Source organism: Suricata suricatta, chromosome 7 (genome assembly GCF_006229205.1).
Source record: "Suricata suricatta isolate VVHF042 chromosome 7, meerkat_22Aug2017_6uvM2_HiC, whole genome shotgun sequence".
NCBI lineage: Eukaryota > Metazoa > Chordata > Mammalia > Carnivora > Herpestidae > Suricata > Suricata suricatta.
Window position 1 is genome coordinate 41,313,694 of NC_043706.1, and position 12,501 is coordinate 41,326,194.

Consider the following 12,501-nt stretch of genomic DNA (forward strand, 5'->3'; position numbering starts at 1 on the left):
CCAACAGATTAAAACCTTAACGTCTTCAAAAAGCCAACGTTGTTGAGGAATAACAGGCAAAACATTTGAAAGCATTAACATTTACTGAGGCCTCCCTTCTGTTTTTCTAATTGGCTTTTCCCTGTGTAAGTTGCTAGGGCTATTCTTACAAAATACGACCGACTGGGTGGTTGAAACAACAGAAATTTATTTCCTCGCAGTTCTGGAGGCGGGAAGTCCAAGATCAAGGTTTTGGCAGGGCTGGTTTCTTCTGAGGTCTCTCTCCTTGGCTTGAGGATGGCCAAATTCTGTGTCTACACATGGTCACCTTTCCGTGCAAACACATTCCCACGTTTCTTTGTGTGTCCAAATCCCCTCTTCTTATAATGACACCAGTCAGTCAGATTGGATGGAGGCCCTATTAGCCTCATTTTGATGTAATGACTTCTCTAAAGGCCGTGTCTCCGAATACAGTCAGGTTCTGAGGTGCTGGGAGTTAAGACTTCAACATAGGAATGGGAGGGGGGCACAGTTCAGCTCATAACACTGTTCTTACACCTTTGCACTGGGAAGATTCTGTTGTGAGCTCTCTTGCCTGTTTCTAGCCTCATCTGTCTTTGCTTCCACCTCTGTATCTCTCTGTCTTTCTGACTCTCTCCATATCCGCAGTTCCTCAGTGGGTCCCTGTCTGGGTCTGTGTCCCCCAACCTCACTCTGAGCCCTCTCACCCACCCCATTCTTCTGGTCTTGCTTCCAATATCTAATAAGTAATTTCTATGTGCCTGTTATGAGTGAGGGCAACAGAAAAATTCTGTTCCTGCCCTTAGGGCATTTTTATTCTAGACGTTGAGAGATTTGACCTCAAAGAAACATAATATAAAGGCAGCCTCTGGGAAACACTAGAAGAGTCTAGAGCAGAGGTTGAAAAACTACAGCCTGCAGCCCAAATCTGGCCTGCTACTTATTTTTATAAAGTTTTATTGAAACACAGCCATACCATTTACTAATGTATTATATGTCTGCTTTTGCAGAGTTGTATAATTATGCCAAAGATCCTATGGCCTATGAAGCCAAAGATATTTACCATCTGACTCTTTACAGAAAAAATGACTGAGTCCTGAAGTCAAATCTTTCAGGAGATGAGAGTCAGGAAGAAGCCCATCTGACTGTTATCTTCTGGGATATGTCGCTGAGAGTGTATGATTTAAGCTGAGCTTTGAGGGATGAATAAGAGTTCAAGAGGTAGAGGTGGGAAGGCGGTTCTAAGCAACATCAACAGCATGAGCAGACATGTGGGGTGGTAGGAATTTACGGCATAGTTGGGCCTCTATGTGAAGACCCTCAGCCATCAAGACAGGAGCCTGAATCTCTGGAGCATCTTGAAAGGTTTCTGAGCTGGAGTTGACACATAACTAGCATGTGAGAAGCTCTGTGTAGAATGTAAGTGAACCAGACCCAATTCCTGTCATCAAGGAGCTTATGACTTTTATAAGGGAATGAGGCAAGTACCCAAATAGTTACAGTGCAGAGCAGAATAATGTTTCCAGGAAAGTGATCAAAGAGGGGCTCAAGCAAAGTCAAAGTTGATGAGTGGGGAGGGGATGGATTATCGATAATAATGATGGTTCGGATTCACTTAGCCTATAACATGAGTCAGGTCTCTGCTAAGTGCTTTACACACATTTAATCTCGTAGTGATCCTGTGAGAAGATACTCATGTTATCCTCAATTAACTGATAAAGAAAGGGAGGCTCAGACTGAGCAGGGATTCAAACCCAAGTTAGATTCTCCTATATTCCATACGATCAAATGAGATGCTCCATACTCCATACATCCAAGTTAGATTCTCCCCCCCCCACCCTTCCCCCCATGCTCGTTACCACTCTGGTGAAAGGGGAGACAGGGAGGCCTATGAAAAGAAGTTTGTGTAACTCTATCATTTGGAGAGAAGCAAACAGGAAGATTGGGTATTCACGGTTTATAGTTAGTAACTGAATAGGTTTAATTTTTTTTTTTTAATTTTTGATGTTTATCTACTTTTGAGAAAGAGAGACAGAGCATGAGCAGGGGAAGAGCAGAGAGAGAGGGAGACATAGAATCTGTCAGCACAGAGCCTGATGCGGGGCTCGAACTCATAAACTGTGAGATCATGATCTGAGCTGAAGTTGGGCACTGAATTGACTGAACCACCCAGGAGCCTCAAGTAGGTTTTACTCTTTGAACAAAGTGTCAGAGTGTAGAAGGCTCACCCATGTGCCTCAGTACGCATGCCTGGCTCTGATGTGTGGCTGGTGAAAAAACGGATGCCCAACTGTTTGTATGAGTTTGATGTTTACCTCCATTTTACACATGGACCATGGGCCACAGTGATTCCCTGAGCAGAGAGGAAGAGCTGGTCCTTCTAGGAGGGCGCCCTAAAGAGTTGTTCTCAATACAAGGCCAACAGTGTGTGCTCATACCATAATATTTTGTACTTACATTTATTTATTTTTTAAAAAAATATTTATTCATTTTTGAGAGAGGAAGAGAGACAAAGCATGAGTGGGGAAGGGGCAAAGAGAGAGGGAGATACAGAATCTGAAACAGGTTCCAGGCTCTGCGCTGACAGCACAGAGCCTGACGCAGGGCTCAAACCCACGAGCCGGGAAATGGTGACCTGAGCTGAAGTCAGACTCTTAACCGACTGAGCCACCCAGGCACCCCATGTACTTACATTTAAATGCACCATAAAAATACTCAAAGAAGCCCTTCTGACCCCTCCCACCATTTTCCCATGGGGCCACGCCAACCACAGTGCTGCCACGGCTCCCAGAGACGCCCTGTGAGGCCTTGTCCTACTAAGAACCACAGCAAGAACCGTGGCAGAATAGAGAGGGCCATGGGCCACCAAGGAGACGTCCTCCAGGCCGTGACTCCAGCTGCCGATGAAACGGATGCCATGGGGTCCTGACAACCAGCAACAAGACAGCGACAGAGGTTCTTGGCTGCATGGGGGTCCTGACGGAAAAGGCGGGGAGCCACCCCCAGGATGTGAGGGAGCACAGAGTGGACTGAGCACAGGAACTCAGTAGCTCTCGAATGCCCTCCCCTCCCCGCCCCGCCCCCTGGGTTCCTCACATTCCACTTGGGTCCTAGATGACAAGCTGCAATTACAGTAAAGTGCTAAAGTTACAAGTTGCTCTAAACACTCTTCAACAAAGAATATTCTGTGAAAAGGAACCCTGGGCGGTTATAAACCTTTTTTTTTTTCGCTCTGTAGAAGCCATAAGGTTTGCATCCAAGAATGTGTTGTCTGTTTGAGGCTGCCCTTTATTCTTTAGTGGCATGCATCTCAAATGAGCAGTTGTCCGTGGCCCCGGAGCCTGTGGCTGAGGCGTGTCTAATCAGGTTAAGCAGCCGTTCGTCCCAGCTGTCAGCTCTCTGGAAATCAGAGCATTATCTGCAACCACACGCAACTCAAATAGAAGGTTGGCACTTGGAGACCCGGGTCTCTAACTCCTCCCTGACCTTACTGTGGTGGCCCCTGGGTTGTTTTTCTTTTTTCTTTTCTCCTTCTCCTATGTGACTGTATACAACAGTAGTGAAGCTATTTTAGGGATTAAAACAGCTAATTGCAGATTTCCATCGAGGCCAGCCGCTCAGAACACAGGTTTGGAGAACGCGTTGGTGGTCTTTGCTGGTGGTGACGGTTTTGGCTTGTTTGCTCTGTGAAGTGGCTCACCCACACCCCAGACCCACAGAGCTGTTAATTGGAGGCTCTTCCATGTAGGCCACTTGGTTCTGGGTGTGAGGAATTTGGTGGAATTTAGTGTGAAAAAGCATGTGATGTTTTCTTGGCCCTAAAAGTATGGCTAGAAGGGCCTTTAAAAGTCACCTACTTGGCCTGCTTGCTGAATAGAGGAAGAAACTGCAGTTCAGAGAGTCCCACAGCCAGAGAGGCGGAGACGGGATGAGACTCTGGGTGTCCAGACTTCCTTTCTGGTGCTCTTTCTTCTGAGATATCTGCACAGCTCCATCATGTTGCTTAAAAGCTTAAAGGAGACACTAAAACAGGCTTAAGGCCAGCTTTAAATCCAGCTCCCCCTCCCCCACTTTCCCACACAAGGCAGTATGACCTCGAGTGGATTATTTAACCTTGCTGAGCTGTACCTAATGCTATCTGTAAAGGGGGATGATAAGACCCGCCTATCAGATTGGGCAATTAATTAAATACGATCATGACTTAACACTCTCAGCACAGTGCCTGACACTTTGTAAGTGGCCCCTTAACACTGCTCGATGGACCTGTTTCCAACGTAACAACGCGAGGCTCCTTTCGCTGAGGGAGACTCTGCCCATACCCTAGCTAGGATAGGAGATGCACTGATTTTCATGCACTGACCGCCTCCAACTTCCTAAGTGCTTCTTCATTTCTGAGAAGCGATCTGCACAGGGTTAGTGGGACATGGTTCTGAGAAAGCTGGGGACTTGGGCGGATCATAGGAATTCAGGAGAAAGCTACCTGTTATTTTCCATCAAGAGATTATAAAGGTCTTCTCCTTTTTTTTAATGTTTATTTTTAAGAGAGAGAGAGAGACAGAGTGTGAGCGGGGTTGGGGCAGAGAGAGAGGGAGACAGAATCCAAAGCAGACTCCAGGCTCTGAGTGGTCAGTACAGAGCCCCATGTGGGGCTTGAACTCATGAACCGTGAGATCACGAGCTGAAGTTAGACGCTTAACTGACTGAACACCCACGTGACCTGAGATTGTAGAGTGGATGTGCAAGATAACACACTCCCCTAAGTCAGCTTGTGTGCCTGTGCCGTCTACCCCAAGGATGTGCTGTGTGGAGAAGCCAGCTAGGGCCCGGGAGGTCTTCCTTCCTCCAGGGAAAAGTGTTGCTATGTGAGAGAAGAAAGGCAGGTTCCTGCTTTGTTTGCTCCATCCTCCCACTGACCTGGAGACGTTGGGAATGAAAAGTTTGTCCCTCTGCACACAGAAACCTGCCTTCTAGAATATGTGGAGAAAGTTGGAACTTTTTGGCAATTTTGCCAGATCTTTGAGGTGAGGAAGATAAAAAAAAAAAAAAGCACTGATGAAAAGAAATGAAAACTGACAGAATATTGCAAGACCGATTATTTAGAGTCATAGCTGGAAAAAAGAAAATTTGGCGACTTCAACCATTTTTCCCTCTTTTCCTCTCATCAACTTCTTAGTCCATTCAGTTGGCTATAACAAAATCTCCATAGATCAGGTACCTTACAAACAATACTAATTTTTCACGGTCCTGGAGGCCGGGAAATCCAAGGCCAAGGCACTGGTGGATTTGTTGTCTGGCGAGGCTTCACCTCTAGGGTCATACATAAATGGCCATCTTTTTGCTATAACTTGTGAGTGAAAGGAGCAAGAGAGTTCTCTTGCATCTCTCTTATAAGGGCACTGACGTCATTTAAGAGGGCTCCACCCTCAGAACCTCAGAACCTCATCACCCCCAAAGGCACACCCCCTAATCCCCATTCTCTTGGGGATTAAGATTTTAACATATGAATTTGGAGTAGAGGTGGGCCTTAACATTCAGACCAAGGTAGCTTTTCTCTCTCAAAGAGAACAGTAAGCCCAACTAATACAGTAAATATCTTTATTTTACTATAATCCTGATATCCTTACTAGTGTTAATTCTCTGCCAGATCCTCATCTATGATTTCTTAAACTTGAGTAATAACTGTGATATATAGTTTTGTGACTTGAAACTGTCTTTCCAGCACAGACTCTCAACAAATATGTTCAGCATAGAAGTTAAACTTTTAAAATTCCAAATATGAGCCAATCCAACTCAACATCTTTCTTTAAAAATGATATCACATGGAGCACCTGGGGGGCTCAGTTGATTAAGCGGCCGACTTCAGCTCAGGTCATGGTCTCACAGTTTGGGGGTTTGAGCCTGCTCCAGATTCCATGTCTCCCTCTCTGCCCCTCCCCCACTCACCCTCTGTCTGTCTCTCTCTCAAAAATAAATAAACATTAAAAAAAATTTAAAATTTTGGGGTCCACCCCCAAAGCCCCAATTCATATGTTGAAATCCTAACCCCCAAGAGGATGGTATTAGGAGGTGGAGCCTTTGGGAGGTGATTAGGCTCCAGGGCTCCATCCTCATTAGTGGGATTAATGCCTTTATAGAAAGGTTCCAGAGACATCCCTTGCCCCTTTCACCACTAAAGGACAGAGTGAGAAGTTGACAGTCTGCAATCTGGAAGAAGGCTCTCACCAGAACATGAGAATGCTGGCATCCAGATCTTGGACTTCCACTCTCCAGAACTAGGTGAAATAATTTTCTGTTGTTTATAGCTACCCAGTCAATGGTAATTTGTTAGAACAGCTGGAAAGAACTAAGATAACCTCTTTACAAACTAGAAATAGATGGGTACTTCCTCAACTCAATAAAGGTCAGATACATCAAAAGCTATAGTAAACATCATGTTTAAACTTTGGAGATCCCTTTCAATATTGGAACAAAACAAGGATCTCACTGTTGCTGCTATGCTTAGTCAAGTATTGATCTTTGTAAAACCTATAAACATCCTCCCCACACCCTTGAAAATCCACAATGGAACAAGACAACAATGAGAAAAGGCATGAAGTTTAGCAGAGAAGAAATAGCTGTCCTTCCTATAAATTAAAAAAAAAAAACCCACAAAATAATCAGCAAACTCACAGAACTGATAAGGATGTTTAGCAACATTGCTAGATACAATTTAACTTACAAAGATATCAACTAATAGCATTCTTTCTAGAGTGGCAACAGTTGACTAAGAATATAATAGAAAATAAAATATTATTGTTAATAAAAGAAAAGTATCCAGAATCTAATTTAAAGAATATACCACAGGAAAAAATTAAAGTTCTTCTAAGAGATTCCAAAGAAAATCTAAATAATGAGGAAAGATATACATACACTTAGATGGCATTGCATCACATTGTAAGGTGAAGTATCTTCCTTAATTGGTCTATGCATTCAATACAATCCTAATATAAAAACTCCAACACATATTTTAAGAAACTCAATATATTTATTTTAAAATTCTTATGGAAACATAGAAGTCCACAAATAATTATGTCAACCAAACATGACCAAAAAGTGATGATCTGTCTTATCAAATGGTAATATACATTAATAAATTTTATAAAGGAAACCCAAATAGAAAAAAAAAGGGGCAAACGATGCGAATGGGAAATTTACAGAAAAGGGAGACCCAAATGGCAGAAAAAGATATCTGCCCATGTGGAAAGATGCTTAACCTCAACAGAAACCAGAGAAATTCAAATCAAATCAACACTAATGTGTCACTTCCCACAGAGATGTCTACATTGGAAGTTGGATAATGCCAAAGTCACATGGATCTGGGGAAATGGAAATTTGTATACCACTGGTGGAAGTGCAAACAGGTGCACTCATGCTGGAGAGCTATCTGGTAATAGTCAATGAAGTGTGTTTATGCCCTCTGTCAGCAGTCGCCCCCTGCACACATAGCCCCGTGAATTCATTCTCTGAGTCCATGAGGGAATATGCAGGAGCATGCGCACTACAGATTGTTTGTGCAAGAGGGAGGTAGAGGAAACCCCTGTGTAGACCGTGGAGTGAATGCTCACTGTGGAGTACTGTATAGCTAAGAAGCATGACGCCATGTGGATATATCCTAGGAACATGGTGTTTGGTGGGGGGAGGGGTAGATAAGAAACAGAATGAGTTTCACAAGACCATATCATTTATACAAAGTAAATATTTGTACCCTTAAATGCCATACTAGTACTTAGATGTCAGTATACAAATTCAAGGATATATGTGAAACACATTAGAGTGGTAGCAGATGGGGAGAGAGGAATGGGGGCAGGAAATGGGGAATCAACAGGACAAGGGCCACACCTTGCCAACTGAGCAGTGACTGTGAGTTGAGTGTGATGCTCTGCATCTGTGGTCCATATAAAGATATAAGGGGAAGAGAAATTCATTGCATATAAGAGGAAATACTATGCCTTGGCATCTATTTAGACACTGTACAAATGCAAATTTGAGCGATTTATTCTCCTAAAGAGATTTTGGTGAGTCTAGCAGGATTTGGCACATTAGATCTGAGGGATTCTGGGCTATGATTAACTATGTCTCCAGCATTTCGCTTGTTTCCATTATGTTTTAGAGAGAACTGAGGCCCCAGGTAGTTTGAGAGTTGGTAGTTGGAAAACTATGCTTCGTTAAGCATAACATTTTTAGTAAAACTTGGCCATTGTGAGAGGTTTTGAACACCAAACAGGTAATTTGGAGAAAGAAGCAGAAGGCCTCACTTGAAAGACTGCTATAAAGGTAAAAGAGGTAAAAGAACAAACATGAGAGATATTAGGTTAGGGTTGATGGAAATGTATATTCTTAAAGTTTTACTGATCTTAAAACTTTGCCCTAGAGAAACACTATCTCAACATTTCTTCCTACATCTTGTGAAGTTCCTTTTCTGTACAAGGAACTCGTACAAATTCTGTGAATGATCCATACCCAAATTCATGTCCTTCTCTAACAACCCTATGAATGAGATATTGTAACCCAACTTTGCAGAAGAAAAAAGCTTGAAGCACAAGAGGGGTTCATTTACTTCTCCTGGGCCATGAAGGCAGAAACTAGAGAAGGGTTCAACCCAGATATGGCTGGCTATCTCTAAATCACTTGCTCTTTCCAATGCTCTATAATAAAAAGTATTTGAGCTTAACTATGTTTGTAAATAGACTTACTTTTGACATTATAATATGGATACTACTATAGTATAGTATGCAGGATTCAGTGCAAGGAAACAGAAAACACTCTGTATTTAAAAAAATTTTCTTAAGTGTTTTATTTATTTTTGAGAGAGAGAGAGAGAGAGAGAGAGAGCGAGCATGAACAGGGGAAGGTCAGAAAGAGAGGGAGACACAGAATCCGAAGACAGGCTCCAGGCTCTGAGCTAGCTGTTAGCACAGAGACCGATGCAGGGCTTGAACCCACGAGCCATAAGATCATGACCTGAGCTGAAGTCGGACATTCAACTGACTGAGCCACCCCGGCGCCCCAACACTCTGTATTTTTAAGTAGAATGGGATTGAATACTATGGAGTCATTGTTTAGAAAATCTTTGTAAGGGTCAGAGGGGGAGGCTGTCAGATGGACCACCAGAAAGTTCTCCCAGGACACTGTCGAAATGACCTGCAAATCAGGAAGCTGGGAGAAGGTAGATCAGGAAATCAGGAACCACCTCAGTAATTGACCCAGGAATCAGGAAACCAGACCATGAAGCAGCAGCATCACCATTACTGCTCATAAACACCCAAGAATATGATTATTGGACACTGGAAACCTATATTCAGCTGGTACAGTTACTGAACTGCCTTTCCAAAATCATGTAAATGGAATTGCATCTTGTGTCTTCATAACCTTGCTTACCAGCAGAAAGCAGCCAAAAACATCTGGAAGGAGGCTCCTGTCTCATTTCTGCACCCAACTGGTAGAACTTAACTGTCTTCTAAAACTCTGGCTGAAAGGAAATCTTGGAAGTGTGGTTTTTAGTCTCCCAGACTCTGTAGTATGGGAGGCACACTAGAAAGGTGTGGTTATGGACAGTGAGTCCAGCATGGGCATACTTTTATTTGAAACTCTACGATCATGCCACTGGAAGTAAGAAGTCAATGAACTAACTTCTTAAACTCAAGAACCTACTCCCTGCCTGTGTCCTGGATGACCAGCATCATCTATCTAGCAACATATCAAAAACATAAAACAGTAGCTAAGAAAAAGTTACCCTCAGTGTTGATCCATGAAGAATTTCTAGACATAAAAAAATATATAGCCATTAAAAATAAAAAAGAAGAACCAAAAATCCAAAAAGCTCAATGGGCCAGTCAAATCAGAAGACTAGATTTAGCTGAAGAAAGAATTGGTGAACTAAGAAATAGTTTCTATAGGAGCTTAACCAAAGAAGCCAAAGAATGAGCTTGAAGAAATGAGCCAGGTGGTCATGAAGGCCCTGCTCAGACTTGCTTTGAGGCATGGGTGCCAAAGCCACAGCTTATTGAAATGATCCTCTACAGAAGAGCCTTTGGCAAGGCCCTTTGAAGCCTCCAGAATTGAACCTCAGGCTCCTTGGGTGCTGCTAAGGGGGGACCCCTCTTGGTTTTCAAATAACAATATGAGTGAAACGCATTTTCATTCATCCCTCACCACTTTGTATGGTGTTGATGTGTACAAACGGGGCTCACTGACCACACTTCAGTCCTGGTACTTCCCCGCTTCCTGGTAGACTTTCTCAAAGGGTTTGTGGGGAATAAAGGACATAAGCTGCATAAAACACATAGAAAGGCACATCTGCTCCAGAACTAGGAGCTCTTATTTTTGGGAGACGGGCAGAATAAAACCATGGTGGTTATGAGCTTTTGCTTCCAAATCTGGCAATCTGGGTCTGAATCCCAGGTTTCAATGCTCAAAAAAACAATGTAATCTCCCAGTCCCTCAGTTTCCTCTTCTGTAAAATGGGGATAAAAATGCCTACCCTCTGGGCTTGTTATGAAGATAAAATAAGGCAAAGTGAGTAAAGAGCTTAGCTCCAATTTGGCCCAGGACAGGGTGCAGTAGTAATAACAATGATATGTTTCCCAAGAAAACTGAAGTGTAAGGTCACCCAGCCAGGATATGGCAGTACTGGGCCTGGAACCAGGTTTTCTGAATCTCCCTCGGGAGATTTTGCCTAACTCCTGGCACTTGCCTTCGAAGCTGCTGCCTCTTTTCAGGCCCAACAGCCAAGAGCTTGGTTTTTGTGAGGAAGCAAGATGCAGGACCCTTTTGAACCCTGAAGATCTTTTACATTTAGCCTGTAGAATCCATCCCAGCTCAGGAGGCAGCATCTGGAGGTCATTTCAGAAGAATGAGTTTCTGGTTGGGGGACGAGAGTAGACACCTTGCAAGAGAAGTGGTCTTTAATGGAGGACATTCTTTGAAAGGATACTTTGACTAGAAAGAGGAGGGAACTGTGAGGGGGAGAAGCAGAGCACACTTCCGGGGGCAAAGGTGTTGATTGGGAGGGGTGAGGGAGGTGGGCTTCAGGGGGAGCTGGAGCTGGGGCCAAGGCCGGGTGAGGGGCTCCGTCCACCACCTCCCCTCTGAGAGACTATCTCCTCATTCTGGGAAGCCAGCAGAAAGTTCTACCTGCTTTGTGCTCCATGGATTATTCCCAATTGCCATGTGGAACTGCCAACATTTTCCACATTAAGAACAAATCAAAAGAGATTTTTCACTAAGTATGAGTTAGTGGAAGGGAATGAGAACAAATCAAATTCATACAAAAATAGAGGAAATTAATTTTTAAAAAGCCCAACCAAACACCCTGTAATTTTCAGTGATTTCCTTTCAGGGAAACTGACCACTGTCACTATAAACAAAGAAGAGAATAAATAAATAAAAAGGGAAAGAAGGTTGTGCTTTTTTCTTTTTGCCTCCCTGATGGATGGTTTATAGAGGCCTCGGGATAAAAGTCAGCCTCTAATTGGTCCCAGATGGCGCCTGCCTCGGCCCCTGCCCGAGCGTTTCCCTGTGCCTCCGTCCGGGTCCGCCAGACACACCGGTGGTTACAGGAGCTGGACCCTCGTCCTCCTGGCTGTGGCGGCAGCCAGATGCAGATGGGCACCAGAACATCAGGGTCACAGACGCCTCATTACCACCATGGAAATGACAAGCCACCAACGCCAGCGCCTGCGTCTGGCCTGAGGGACTTGTGCACCTCTTTTCTCTTGAGGCCCCGCCCCCAGGGAGAAGGCGTGGCTAGATGAAGATGGCCTCCTCACTTAGGGGAGGTGGCCCTTCCAATGCACTGCCAGTATTGTGGTGTCTGGACCGTCTCCATAAGCCATCTCCAAGCCTTTCTGAAATGAGGCGGTGTGTCTGCCGTAATCAGAGGAACCATGTCACAGTAGTGTCACAGCAGCTTTTTCCTGTGGGGGTGGGGTGGGGTCCCCATGGACCACCCTCTACTGGCATCGCTCTCTCATGGGTTAGGAGCTCCCTCACCCTGGCTTGCCACCTCAGCACCTCTGCTGTGAGTCTGCTCCCTATAGCACATGACTCTAGGTTGATCACTTGGAGAGTATCTTCTGTCTCCTTCCCCGCTCCCCCATCATCAGCCCAGGAGTGAAGCCTAGAATGCCGAATGACTGGGTCCCCTCTAGGGTTTAGCAAGTATGGGGGCCAGACATGTAGACGGAGTCTGAGCCTCTGTTCTCCCCATCTTGTCTTCTCTATGGACTCTCTTGTAGGGACTCTGGTATTTTTTTTTTCCACAAGAGCAGACATTCTATTTGTACATGGGAATACATATGCCCTTTTCTGTGAAGAATTTGAAAATAACTTTTTAGTTGTTGAATATCTCTTGCAAAACAAATATCATGATGAGTTGGGGTAAATGAATCAGAAACAGATGGCTAAAATTTATCTGTGATACACAGAATTTCAACCCAGAGGGAAGGGGTGCGGGGTGGGGGA